At 36.7% G+C, this 12850-nt stretch overlaps 1 protein-coding gene across 1 annotated transcript in view; it reads right to left on the bottom strand.

Moving 5' to 3' along the window:
- Positions 1-8924, bottom strand: part of LOC105384041 — a 39485-nt gene extending 30561 nt beyond the window's left edge. The window contains exon 1 of the mRNA XM_048626358.1: positions 8601-8924. The gene's annotated coding sequence lies outside the window, so the exon portion shown is untranslated. The remainder of the gene's footprint in view (positions 1-8600) is intronic.
- Between the last annotated feature and the right edge of the window lie 3926 nt (positions 8925-12850).

Here is a 12850-nt window from a genome sequence, read left to right as displayed (position 1 = left end):
CAATGATTAATGTAAGTTCTTCCTATCATTAACTTCAAGACGGATGTAAGAAAATCAGCGTGAATATTCTTAAACTTCAATTAAGCCATTTATTTTATTAAGTTAACCTAAATTGGTGAAACATACAACCCTTAACTTTTAACTCGATACCTAATATTAACTTCCAGATAATATGAGTTATCTTAATTAAGATAACTCATGTGCATGTAGAATGGGTGTATTAATTAATACACCCATTCTACAAATTTAAAATTTATACGACCGAATGGCGTAGTGGTTAGTGACCCTGACTACTGAGCCGAAGGTCTCGGGTTCGATTCCCGGCTGGGGCAGATATTTGTTTAAACACAGATATTTGTTCCCAGGTCTTGGATGTGCCCGTAAAATGGCAATAGGCCCGCCCCCTATTACATTGGGACTAACATAACACTCTGGCGAAAAGTGGGTGCAGCAATGCACCTCGCCTACCCCGCAAAGGAGTACATTAGTACAAGGCGTGAGTGTGTGTGTGTTAAAATTTATAAACGTTTTATAAATTTATGAAAGAAGGTAAAATTAAAGTCAGAAGTGGTGACATAATATACATTCCAAGATGTCGTTTGCTCTTTGTGGCATAACGTCGTCATAATAAGCTGATATCGATGTGTACTGTTAGGTACAACACCGATAGAGCCGAGCCGTACCAATGAACAATGAAAAACATTTATATTATGGTTATTGTCGTGTCTAATAGACATTAAAAAATCACAAGAGCAGTCCTGCTATTAGAACTAATAATAAACGGGTAAAAATGCGTGTGAAAATTAACATTATCCTATGTATATACTGTATAGTGAACAAAATAGAAAAGTATCATCCCCAGAGTAAAACGTTTGATCAGACTGTTTTTTTTTGTTATAAAATAAGTAAATAAATTTGTAGTGTCAGTCGAATTGAGTTGAATCCGTTGTGAACAGTAGGATTATAAAAAAGCCGATATTTTTCTTTATTATTTATTCAAAACCTTTTTCTTATCGATCATACCGACTCCCATGCTTACTTCCGTAGCTGGGGCCAGAGACCTAGTGCTTGCTTATTATCCAGTTAATGAACAGTCTTTACTCGCAGACATAACTCGATGACTCGGTACAATAGTGAATGTGCTTGTAAAGTGTCACTTTACTTTCCATAGTTTTGTTTTACAAATGTCCAAGTTAGCGCTGGGTATATTATTGAGAAGCCTACGTCCAGCAGTCGACTGCTATAGGCTGATGATGATGATGATTATGATGACTAGTAGCGAAATATTTTACAGGGAAGGAAGTTTTCCCGGCGGCCCTTAGCATTTTTGACTTCCCTTAGTTATCAAGTCCATATATTAACTATACATATAGTTAGAAATGGTTCATATGGGAAAAAGAAGCAGGCAGCCGCACTAAAAATGGGCCTGTTATATTTTGACGACTTTATCGCATCGATCTTGTCATAATATTGTAACGTTGTTAGGTATGTGAATCACACTATTTATTCATTTCGATCAATACCTAAGAGACACTACCGATTAATATTCATAAATAATAGCGGATATCATTTTCTACCACTTCGAAAGTAGAGATCGTATTTTAGCTGTATTCAATGTACATCGATTTTATATGGCTTACTTGTGCTTCCCGTGGGATTCAAGAAAATTCATAGCAGCATAATAAAAATGTAAACAAAATGTGTAGGTAATTAATATACAGGTTATGGAAGGTTGTAGTTAAGTATGTATATTTAAAATATTAAAGCCGAAAACGGGTGACTCAAGGGGTGCGTCTCATAAATTCCACTGAGAATAAGAATTGGCCGTTATTCTGCTGCAACATTAGGATCACTAGATATTATTATTGTTCTTATTCTATACATTTTAGCGATTAATTTCCTGTGCACGTGAAAGTGTGGCCGTCTGGAAGTAGCCACAGAATCGCCGATGTTACATGAAAGTGGTCGCCACTGTTTTCAATAGCTCGGATACTCCTAATGTATTCGGAGATAAATGGGCTGTATACGTCATTTAGTAGATAAAAGCATCCATCATTTATTTACACTTATTAATATAAGGTAAGTATAGTATTTAACGACAAGTCTCTATATCATATAAGATACTAAGCCCCGGAAGCGTAATAGTATGAGTAAATAGAGATTAAACTATACAGAACGATGCAAAAGTGGTAAAGAAATACAAAATAGGACTCAGGGGGGCTTTCTTAAAAAAAAACATTCTAGGACTTTCAGAAATTCGCGAAATAAATAGTATCAGCAGTTTTGCAACACTCCGTAAAAACTAAACAGTCAACGTAGCACTTTCAGCTGCTTTATCTTAATAGCGACCTTTAACATTAACTTTCCCTGTTGTCAATACTTTTTGAAAGAACAATACGACTTCCGCTTAGTCATTTGAAGTTTAAATTTGGAACGCAGCTAATCCTTGACCGCGAACGCGCCAAAACCTCAGTGACATGACAGATACGTGACTTGCGCAATAGAAATTCAACATGGCGGCTGTCATATGGAGAAATTACTGTTTGTACAAATGTTAAATTTTATTATTCATTGTACTTATAGGGCATTGCACTTTGCAAAATATAGGAAGAACGAAACGATTTGTTTTTAGCTGCATAGTTTTCCAAAAGAAGTGTTAATTATTATTGTAGTAAATTTTCAGTCATGTTTTTTAATAACATTTTTTGTTTGTGTACAAAAGTTTTATGATTAACGCGTAGATCCCTTTTCCTGACGACCGAATGGCGTAGTGGTTAGTGACCCTGACTACTGAGTCGAAGGTCCCGGGTTCGATTCCCGGCTGGGGCAGATATTTGTTTAAAGACAGATATTTGTACTCGGGTCTTGGGTGTTGATATTTATATTTAGTATCTACAGATATTTGTTCTCGGGTCTTGGATGTGCCCGTAAAATGGCAATAGGCCCGCCCCCTATTACATTGGGACTGACATAAACACTGGCGAAAAGTGGGTGCAGCAATGCACCTCTGCCTACCCCGCAAGGGAGTACATTAGTACAAGGTGTGAGTGTTTATATTATATTACATAATATTTATCCCTTTTCCTGTATATTATATCATAAAAATCTTGTCGTTACTCTATGTAGAATACAATTTTAGACAGTGTATATAATATAGGTACCTCATTAAAATGTAGCAAACTTTTTATGCAAAGAAATTGAGACCTTCATCATCATCAGGCCATATTCGTCCACTGCTGGCTTGGACATAAGGGTGCTTTTCCACCAGAGATGTGCTATGCAGCTATGCTGCGAAGATGTGATATCTACGCTACGAAAATATGTGACCGTTTCCACCAATACTACGCTAGGTAGCTGTGCGAGGAAGATGCGCTACGAAGATGCGCCGCCGCAAAGTAGCTGTGCGAGAAAGATGCGCATCTCGAGCTATGCTATGTATCGATAGTAGGGAAACGACGGGGGCTGTAGGTCTGCTCTGCACATACATAGCTACACCACTCGCGATGGTCCATAGCACATATCCATAGCACGCATCCATAGCACACATCCATAGCACGCATCATTCCATACAAAAAACATATCTTAGTTGAATCCGTTTCCACCAGTGCTAAGCTATGTGCACCAATAATTATGATTGGTGGATATCAAACGCATCCATAGCATCGTAGCATAGCACATCTCTGGTGGAAAAGCACCCTAAGTCTCTCCCAACGAGCGTCACAACACTCTATCCTCGGCTTCCCCCATCCAGCCACTACAGGGCCATATGTCTGACATATGAGCAATAAAATATCTGGCAGATCCATACAAGTTCCTTCAGATTTGACACATAAGAGATAAGCTTATTTAAAGATTGTCGATTGCTAAGGGCTATCCGGAGGGCGTCTCACGCTACGCTTGCCTATCTGAGACCTTTCTCCTTCTTATAGTCCTGTTACTCCCCTGTGGAGCTTAGGGCTACAGACATTCTTCGCCACGCTTCCCTATCTTGAGCCGCCTCCTTCACTTGGGGCCGCGATAGACCTGCTCTCTTCATTTCCGCCTCCACGGAGCTTCTCCAGCTCTGTACGGGTCTACCTGGTCTCCTTCCGCCAGGCTGCCACTCGAAAGCAACTTGAGCATGGTTACAGTCGTGTCTTCTCAGAGACCGAGACCTTTGCGTGGAGCTATTCTCGAACCCCGCTGTCACTCAGCAGACACCAAATACCTAATAAATAAAGCGTCAAACGCGACGCAATAAATATAATTAACAAAGTTGTACGGTATGCCCGTGCGTTCTAAGCGTTCTAATCCTAGAAAGTGATGCGGCCATTTCTACGAGTAATCACGACGATTAGATAAATCGCGAGCAGACTCGCGTGTCGCGGCCACATGTAATTTATATGGATTCAAACTCTTGTTCTAATTGTAAATCGATTTAACGGTTATTGTTGCTTACATACTGACCTAGTAATAGCCAGAGCATTTAATAGAAACTTAAGCGTTTATGGCTTTACTATTAACTTTTGTTTATGTGTTAAATTCTAGGTATGGCATACAGTAAATAATAATATACACTTATTTAAAGTTTGTAGTTGGTATTCTTATACAGAGTGTTGGAAAAGTGGTATAGTAAGCTGAAAGGGTGTGACTAAGGTGGTCATTGTGAAAAAAAAAATTCTACGATCATAACAGCTTCAACGAATCTGTTATACAAATCATCTCATACTTAGGAGTTTCTGTTAAGTTAAACGGTGCTTTCTCGACTATACATAAATGTAAGTATAAACATAAAAAAACATTCCTTAGTTTAATAATTTTAATATTACCGTAAATACTGACATACATAACCCCCAACACGCTTGAACAAAAGTCCCTTCATCAAAAAAACACGTTTAAAATTTTAAATATCGAACACATTTTATTACTTATCTAGAGCAACGCGTGTAAGTGGCCAGTGCTCGTGCGCATCTGCACACGCACACATACTCACGACACTCCTATTCTTCATAATTACATGTCTTTCAATGTCAAGTTTTTTTTTTATATGGATCATTCGACCTTTTCGCTGACCTTTTACGCTTTCGATTTTTTTGTTTCTATCCTCTTTCATCAATCCTCTTTGCTGGTAATAAGACTACTGGCCGGTAATTAAACTGTTAGAATGTCGTTGCGTTTTTTTCTTGTGCATAGACATTTTAGCTCTTAAATGGTACGTTTTCGTTATAGTTTTACTGCCGTCCCTTTTTATAATCGGTTAACGTTTTATTTGAGCCATGTGCCGTAAGAGCGCAGTTAGATAATGCTACTTCTACCTTATATTAGTATCTGGTTAAATACATAAAGGGGCTATGTAGTTTTTATCGTCAGCTAGCTGGCAGGTCTGGTATGAAATTTAAATTCTCCCTATAATTATAATTACGCACCTCTGCATTGCGACGTAAGTAAAAAATCGAAATACCTACAATCATAATCTTTCCAGTTTATTACAAGTTTAATGGTGTGTTAAGGCGTTACACTCGTAATACCTAAGCATAATTAATATTATGCTTAGTGGCACTATATATGTAGGTACTTTTAATAACTTGAAAAGTAACTAGACATGGACCTTAGACTAAGGCCCTGTTTCACAATATCTGGTTAGTGGCTACCCGTGAGATAAAATACATGCTGTCACTGTCAAAAAAATAATAACAGAGAGTGACAGCATTAGCATTAGCATTAGCATTATCTCACAGACATTGTGAAACAGGGCCTTAATATACAAAATATGGTGTCTATATTTTATATTTTTTTATTTAGCTTGTGTAGTATGAGTATCCCACTGCTGGTTAAAGGCCTCCTTATAAACTGACCACCACATACAAAATGTACACACAAATACAAATTATTAGACTCAGTTTCGTAAATTCTCGATTATGCACTTTCACTGATCGTCTAAGCTAAGCTTAGCTCAGTATAAAAGCATGATTTCAATAGTTACCGAAGTCATTTTACCAAATTCAAAGTCATCTAACTAAAATGACTAAAGCAAGCTCGTATGTATGTGGTGGTGTCAGTCATGGCTATTGAGAAGAGTATAAAGTACCTATTCAATCAACTCACAAAGCTAAGCTTTGAATTGGTAAATGGAAATATTTTATTGGAATTTTATCATTCATTTTTAGCAGATGAATTTTAAGTACCTGTATTTGTACCTTCATAAAACTGACTACGATATGTATAGTACAATTATTTATAAAGGTTGCCATTTTATCAGTGAAGTCCTCTGAACATACATACATTTATGTCCTACATGTTGTAATCTTGTATTCACAATCTGTACAAGGAGGCGTTGTAACTGCACATTATAGCTACATTTTAATATTACGTTAGTTTTAAGTAAGCAATAGGTACTGTACTTCATTTGGTTATTTGACATGAGAGAATACCTAAATAGAAAAAGATACGCTGCCGCTGTGAGTAAAATATAAATATCTGTAAGTAATTGCTGGAAAATTTACTCGTAAAACACCGTATTAAAATAACATAAATTACCATTTACAAGCCATTAATACTTATTTAATTAAACACTTGTTAAAAGGTAACTTTTTCTTTTAATAATTATTATGATTTCATCAACAATTCAACAGTTTGTACAGTATTACGTTACTATTAAATAAATAAATATAGAGGTTCGTATATATAATATTCTCCGAGTGCCAAAACGGCGTCGAATGAAGAAAAAACAAACTTAATATTATGCTTTCACTTTTTTCTTATAAATAATGCATGAGCAAGGGCACAAACTAGACATCGATGGAAAATAATGACTAAGCGGAATATTATTGTATATTAACATACATGTATGTCATTTATGTGTATATCATGGCACCAACAGTGGTAGTTCATTCGACATATTGGCAAACGATGCAGGTAGACATTAAAACAATTTTGCAGGCGCATCGACTTAAACTTGAAATGAATAGATCAGCTGGCATACCTCATCTTTAATAAGACATTCAATTCAGAATTGCCTATAATTTGCACCGAAATGGTGCACAAAAGGAGCTTCTTCAAATGACGTATCACCTGTTCCTTAGACATACACTCACGAGCAATGAAAAAGTTCCAGTGCCAAAAGCACCAAATCAATCCTAAACGGAAAAGATTTGCATAATGACACCATCTACAATATTGAAGTGAATTTAACAGCGCATCAGAATATTGCCAACTAAAATATAAAATGTTTTGTTCAAATTTTCAATTAAATTACTATATGTATTATTTATATTATTTGTTTATGTAGTATATCCGTGCGGCGCACCCGGACGAGCGGAGCAACTAATGGCGCTTTCCACCGTTGAGACAAAGATGAGAAAACAATTGACGATTACTGTGATAATTTGTCAATCTGACCGATGCTTTTAATTTTTTCATACTAATTTTAATTCAATCCTCGGCTCGCCACGTTTGCCTCTACTGATACTGAGTAATCTCACTGACTCGATAAGAATAACTACACATAAATAAGACTTTCAGAGTTGCTCACAACAAGCTGCGCCACAATCCTGGCTGGATTTCTACTGGCTACCTATCTAAGATTATCTTTTCAGCCTTGCGATTTTGTAAAATCAGACATCTCAGTTCGATCTTCATTCTCCCTTCACCTTTCACTGTGTATATGTCATCTCATACATTAATTGTCAAAATCTCGAAATTCGATGTGTCAATTTGAAAACTCACTCCGGATTCAGAATCGAGTTTTGACAATTAGCTTTATAGAATCACAATGCATCAGACCTATGGTCGTTCCAAGCTAACCTTGCTCGTGATCTTCAGTCGGCAAATCTATCCCTCATGGTCCACGTACGCCTGCAGAAATGTGGCAAACGAACTAGTGTGCTGGGCAAATAATAAAATTACCAACAGTACTCTGTGTACAACTGTAAGTACATACGAGTATGTATCATTCAACGGGAACCCGGTACTTTATCAACTCGCTGGACGAAGCCTCGACGTCCCCTTTGCAATCCTCCACAACCTTTTTTGTTAAGTTAGCACCAGCATTTTGTAGAGACTAGCGATGCCATTACTTGTTAAAAGTAAGTACATATAACTTTGCGCATTCTTATCTACAGCATTAGGATATACAATAATAGAATTATCAATTTAGTTAGTAGTAGGTACTTTTGATTATTTTATTTACCCTTTCTCCTTCAAGCAAAACTATTTTCCTGTTGTTGCTTAGCTCATCTTGCCGTCAAGAATATTACGACCGTTGCGTTCATAATGTTCGCAATTTATTCTTTACAAGTAACGGATTTTGCTCGAAACCGATTCAAATGTGGAACGAATTTAAGTACGTACTTAGGTAGGTATAATAAGTTTAGCTGCGTCAATATATCATTGCATAAGTGTCGAGAGCAATTTCTGAGATATGATATGAAATATGAATTATTACGACAGTCATTATGCTGCGGAAAATGTGCTCTTACGCATATTAGACGTAGAACGATTAGAGAACATAGAACTTTCTTTTGCTATGAAAATATTTCCTTGTTTGCTATTTTTATAAAATATAGGTACTTATCAAAAATGTTTTTTATAAGTAAATCGTAATATTGGAGGTAGGTACTTACCATTATGAAAAACGGTGCAACAGCATGAGAAATCCGTTCAGCTCTAACACAGCTGTCAGCGGCCAATCCTCACAAATCGGCAAACATAAGAACAACAGTTAATAACCAAGAACTTAGCACGACAAAAATTTAACACTGCCAGAGCAGGAACGTCACAGAAAAATTCACACTTGTCAAATTCTTGTATTCGAAATTCGGATGCGCGCGCTTCTGTTTCGCCCGCTTTTTTCTTCTAATTGGCGGGTGATTATTTTTTAATTGTTTCTCGCGTGCCAGTGTTGGCTGTTTTCGGAAGTGTGCAGTGCGTGTGGCGGGCGCGCCGGACGGTGGTCAACTGCCTGCCCCATGCTACATGCGCCGCTGCACACAGATCACGACGTGAGCAGACGTGAGAGATGCGAGCGCAGAGCCACGGACCACGAATTTCACTTTTGATTTAAATTTTAATTCTTATTAGTTAGTTGAACTGAAGTTTCGGTGTTTTCATATATTTTGGGATAAATATAGGATAAGGTGTAGTTTAAGCATATTTGTAGGTATACATTCTTCAAGGTAGGTACAACGTACAACTAGTGGTATTTTTGATAACTTGATAATATCTTATTATTCAAATAAGAAATGTTTGTTATGCTTGCAAACCACCGAACAACGATGACTTAAAAATAAAAATCTTGCAATAATCTCATAATTTATTTCTAGTTGTATAGGTACAACTTTTTTGTATATGGTAGGTACCTTTATTTATTAAGCTCACGTAACTTTTGTTTCACTCCCCATTTTCGCTCTTCCATCTTTATACGATGTTGCGAAGTTATAAATAAAATCACATAGTTATACAGTCATCAAGACTTATTTTTCAATTGATCATACGTTTAGTCAAAATATATCTACTTCATTTCAAAGTATGTTCTGCTACTACTGAGCTGTGGGCAGAAAGCGCACGCGCCGCTCGTTCTCTACAAAAACCCTCCAGCTGGAGACGTACTCTACACCTGCGGTATAGAGGCGCTACTGTTAGCGTAGAACCACAACTATTCGTCAGAGATGCAACTTATTTGTTTTTAAACATGATGTTGCAAAATAGGAATAGTAAAGGGGTGACTTAAAAAGTCGTCCTGAACAAATTTTGTTGTTAAACTTTTGAAAATTCGCATATCACGTTTTTTATTTTTTATTTTAAAGAGCGTTTGTTTCACCAGCACTTATTAATTTAATAAATGGGATAAAGATATACAGTGTGTAATTTTATCAGTGACTATATACACACAGAATACTAACATAAATAAAGTAGCCAGTTAAGTTGTTGAACATTTAAGTGACAAGTAATCTGTGGACTACTAAAGACTTAGAATTGTTACGTATAATTTATGCAGCACTTGTCACTTAACTCTTAACTGTCAAATAACTAATTTTATTACTGTGTACCTGTGTACCTAGATAATTATAATTTATGTACTACTTGTCACTCAACTGTCAAACAACTAATTTTATTACTGAGTCGGCGGAACAGATATGTTATCGACGTCGATTAACTAGTTTGATGCGCCGTTTAACCAATCACAGCGCCTTATTTATTTTGAATTGCGATAGTGTCGTTTATCTACGTCGGTAACGAACCCGTGTAGCGGTAGCAGCACTTAAAGAAGTTTTAATTGTTCTTAAGAGTCTCTACCTCCGAAGCATTCTTACATACAGCAGCAGCCATCAATTATCCGACAGTCTGTGTTTATAGGCGAGTAGTCGACAGGCCAGTTCTGCTCAATACTTGCGCATTTTTTTGCTTCAGAGGCCTATATACTATACTATATACCTACCATGTAATGCAGCTACCAGTTTAGACATAACATACACTTCAGTTAGTGAAATTTTATATACCTATCAGCATTTTTTTTGTGCAGATGATACTGATTAGAACGAAAATAATAAGAAAGATTTTGTTGCGTAGCCACCTAAGTACGATGTTTTTATTGTAGAAGTTAGTATAAGTACACATTACACATACTAATGTTTTTTTTGGTCTTTTTAGATATTATCTGCCAAATCCTATTCTAGGCTAGTTTTACAAGCCTTAAAACTTGTACATTCATTACGGTTTTTACGCAGACATCATAAACAGTGAAACTTAAAATACAATCATGTATTAAAGCATATTTTTTTGTTACATAGGTATACTATTCTATTCTATTCTATTCTCTGTGGGGGTGTCGGCCTGGCTCTGTCGAGTGGAACCTTTGTGCATATCCCCAAGGTTTAAACTGCCTTCCTAAGCTTGGACCGTTTTCCACCACGCTGATCCACTGCGGGTTGGTGGGTTCACATATCTAGATGTGCTAGATCTAGATATGCAGGTTTCCTCACGATGTTTTCCCTCACCGAAAGAGCGATGGTATACATTGTACTTAAATTCAATGAACTCATTGGTACATGTCAGCGCCGGGATTCGAACCCGCATCCCTGGCTTGAGAAGCAGGCGCTTACCCGACTGAGTTACCACCATTCATAGGTACTATAATAATGTATTTTTAATCGTACCTATCTACCTAAAGTAAACTAAGTAAAGTAAGAAAAGTATGTTATACTTACTTACCGTTATGCACATTGTAGGTAGGTTGTTATTAATAAAAGTGCGGTATTCAATTAAATTAACTTATACACAGTGTATTGATTATGTCCAGAACTAGATCAGATGTAATCACTGGGTTATAAAATTGATGTTGGTAGTTAAGACTAGTTTAACTTGATCTTTCACTAACACGGTGATGAATCCAGCTATATTCTTTTTGTTTGTTGTTGTTTTTTACTTTGTCGAAGCCGTAAATTTGTATTTCTATGCGAAATAACAGTTTCATACCTTTAACCGTGTCTGAGAAAAAATGTGGTGAAAGACAGACAGACAGACGGGCGGACAACAAAGTGATCCTATTCCTTTTGAGGTACGGAACCCAAAAAGAGTAAAGTTCCAAAAAATGCCAGAATCACATATTAGGGCAAAACACCCAGTAACTGACCACCTTAAGGGAGTTGTTCCAGTAATTTATCTGTAGCGGGCTCAATTTTTATCGCTTATTAAATCCGATTTTTGTTTTATAAACTAGAATAACAGAGCTACATTCCTGAGTAAATAGCAAACATGTAGAAGTTTTTTTATATATTTTTTTATATATTTTTGCAAACAAAAAGTAGTGATTTTCCCAGTAACTGACCACTAAAATCTAGTAACTGACCACACTCGATGCCAGTAACTGACCACCAATTTAAAATGGTTTAAAAATGGAATTATGATTAAATCTTATTATTATTTATTTATTTTATTACTTCATGTAATAGTACCGATCCTCTGGTCTCTTTTAATGTGTGACACATCACTTTTGCTCAAGGTTTCTTAACTGAAAAGTGCATTAAATTAATTAATCAGATTAATGCATAATTTAAATGATATCTTATCCTAAAAATCAACCATTTATTTATTAAAAACACAAGTTTATGCATTTTTTTTAAATACTAAAAACAAAGGAATAAACACACATGCACATAGTGAACACGCATTTTAAATTTACTGCTTTCAGGGAGATTAAGTGGCCCCAATGTAGTACCTTCAGATAAGTCACAGAAAGGGCGATTTTGTTTGTCCGGAACAAGCCAGGATCAGTGGGACAGACCCATGAAGCATTCATGGTGCCAGAAACGAGCATTTTCTTAAATATAAAGTAGCGAATCCAAGCGCTAAAGCCGGTCTTTTCCATATTCGGTATCAACTGATGAGGAGGAGGAATCGTGGCGGTTTGTATTGTCGGCCTGGGAAAAAAATAAATTCCCCGCCGGAAAAGTAGGCCCTTTCCCCGCCGGTCCTTTCAAGGATATAGGACCAGAGACAGATGGTTTTCATTATTGCTGAAACCCCACCCAGAGACTTTCAGTGCGGCTAAAAGAGTCATTGAGGCTAGCCATTGTAATTATGACCGAATCAGATATTGGGGGTTAGTTTTTCAGGATGCCTTGACGAACGGGATTTCAATGACTTTGTTGAGGATTCAACTGGAATATTTAGGATGCTGTTGAAACGTGCTTTCGTAGGTAAGTATTTGGCCAAAGACAGGAGTAGTCATTTCTGCAAGGGGGACAGGGAATCTTTGTCTCGTTGAAGAGGCGTCACTAAAGCAGAACATCGCTGTACTTTCTGCATTTTCCGCTGCTGGACTAATGTGTCTGCCAATGATAGTATAGCGTTGCCAGTGGATTCCGGATAGTTG

The sequence above is a fragment of the Plutella xylostella genome, chromosome 16 (assembly GCF_932276165.1).
Source record: "Plutella xylostella chromosome 16, ilPluXylo3.1, whole genome shotgun sequence".
In the NCBI taxonomy this organism is placed as follows: Eukaryota; Metazoa; Arthropoda; class Insecta; order Lepidoptera; family Plutellidae; genus Plutella; species Plutella xylostella.
Note: the sequence above shows the minus strand (reverse complement) of the source record. Positions and strands in the feature narration are given on the sequence as shown.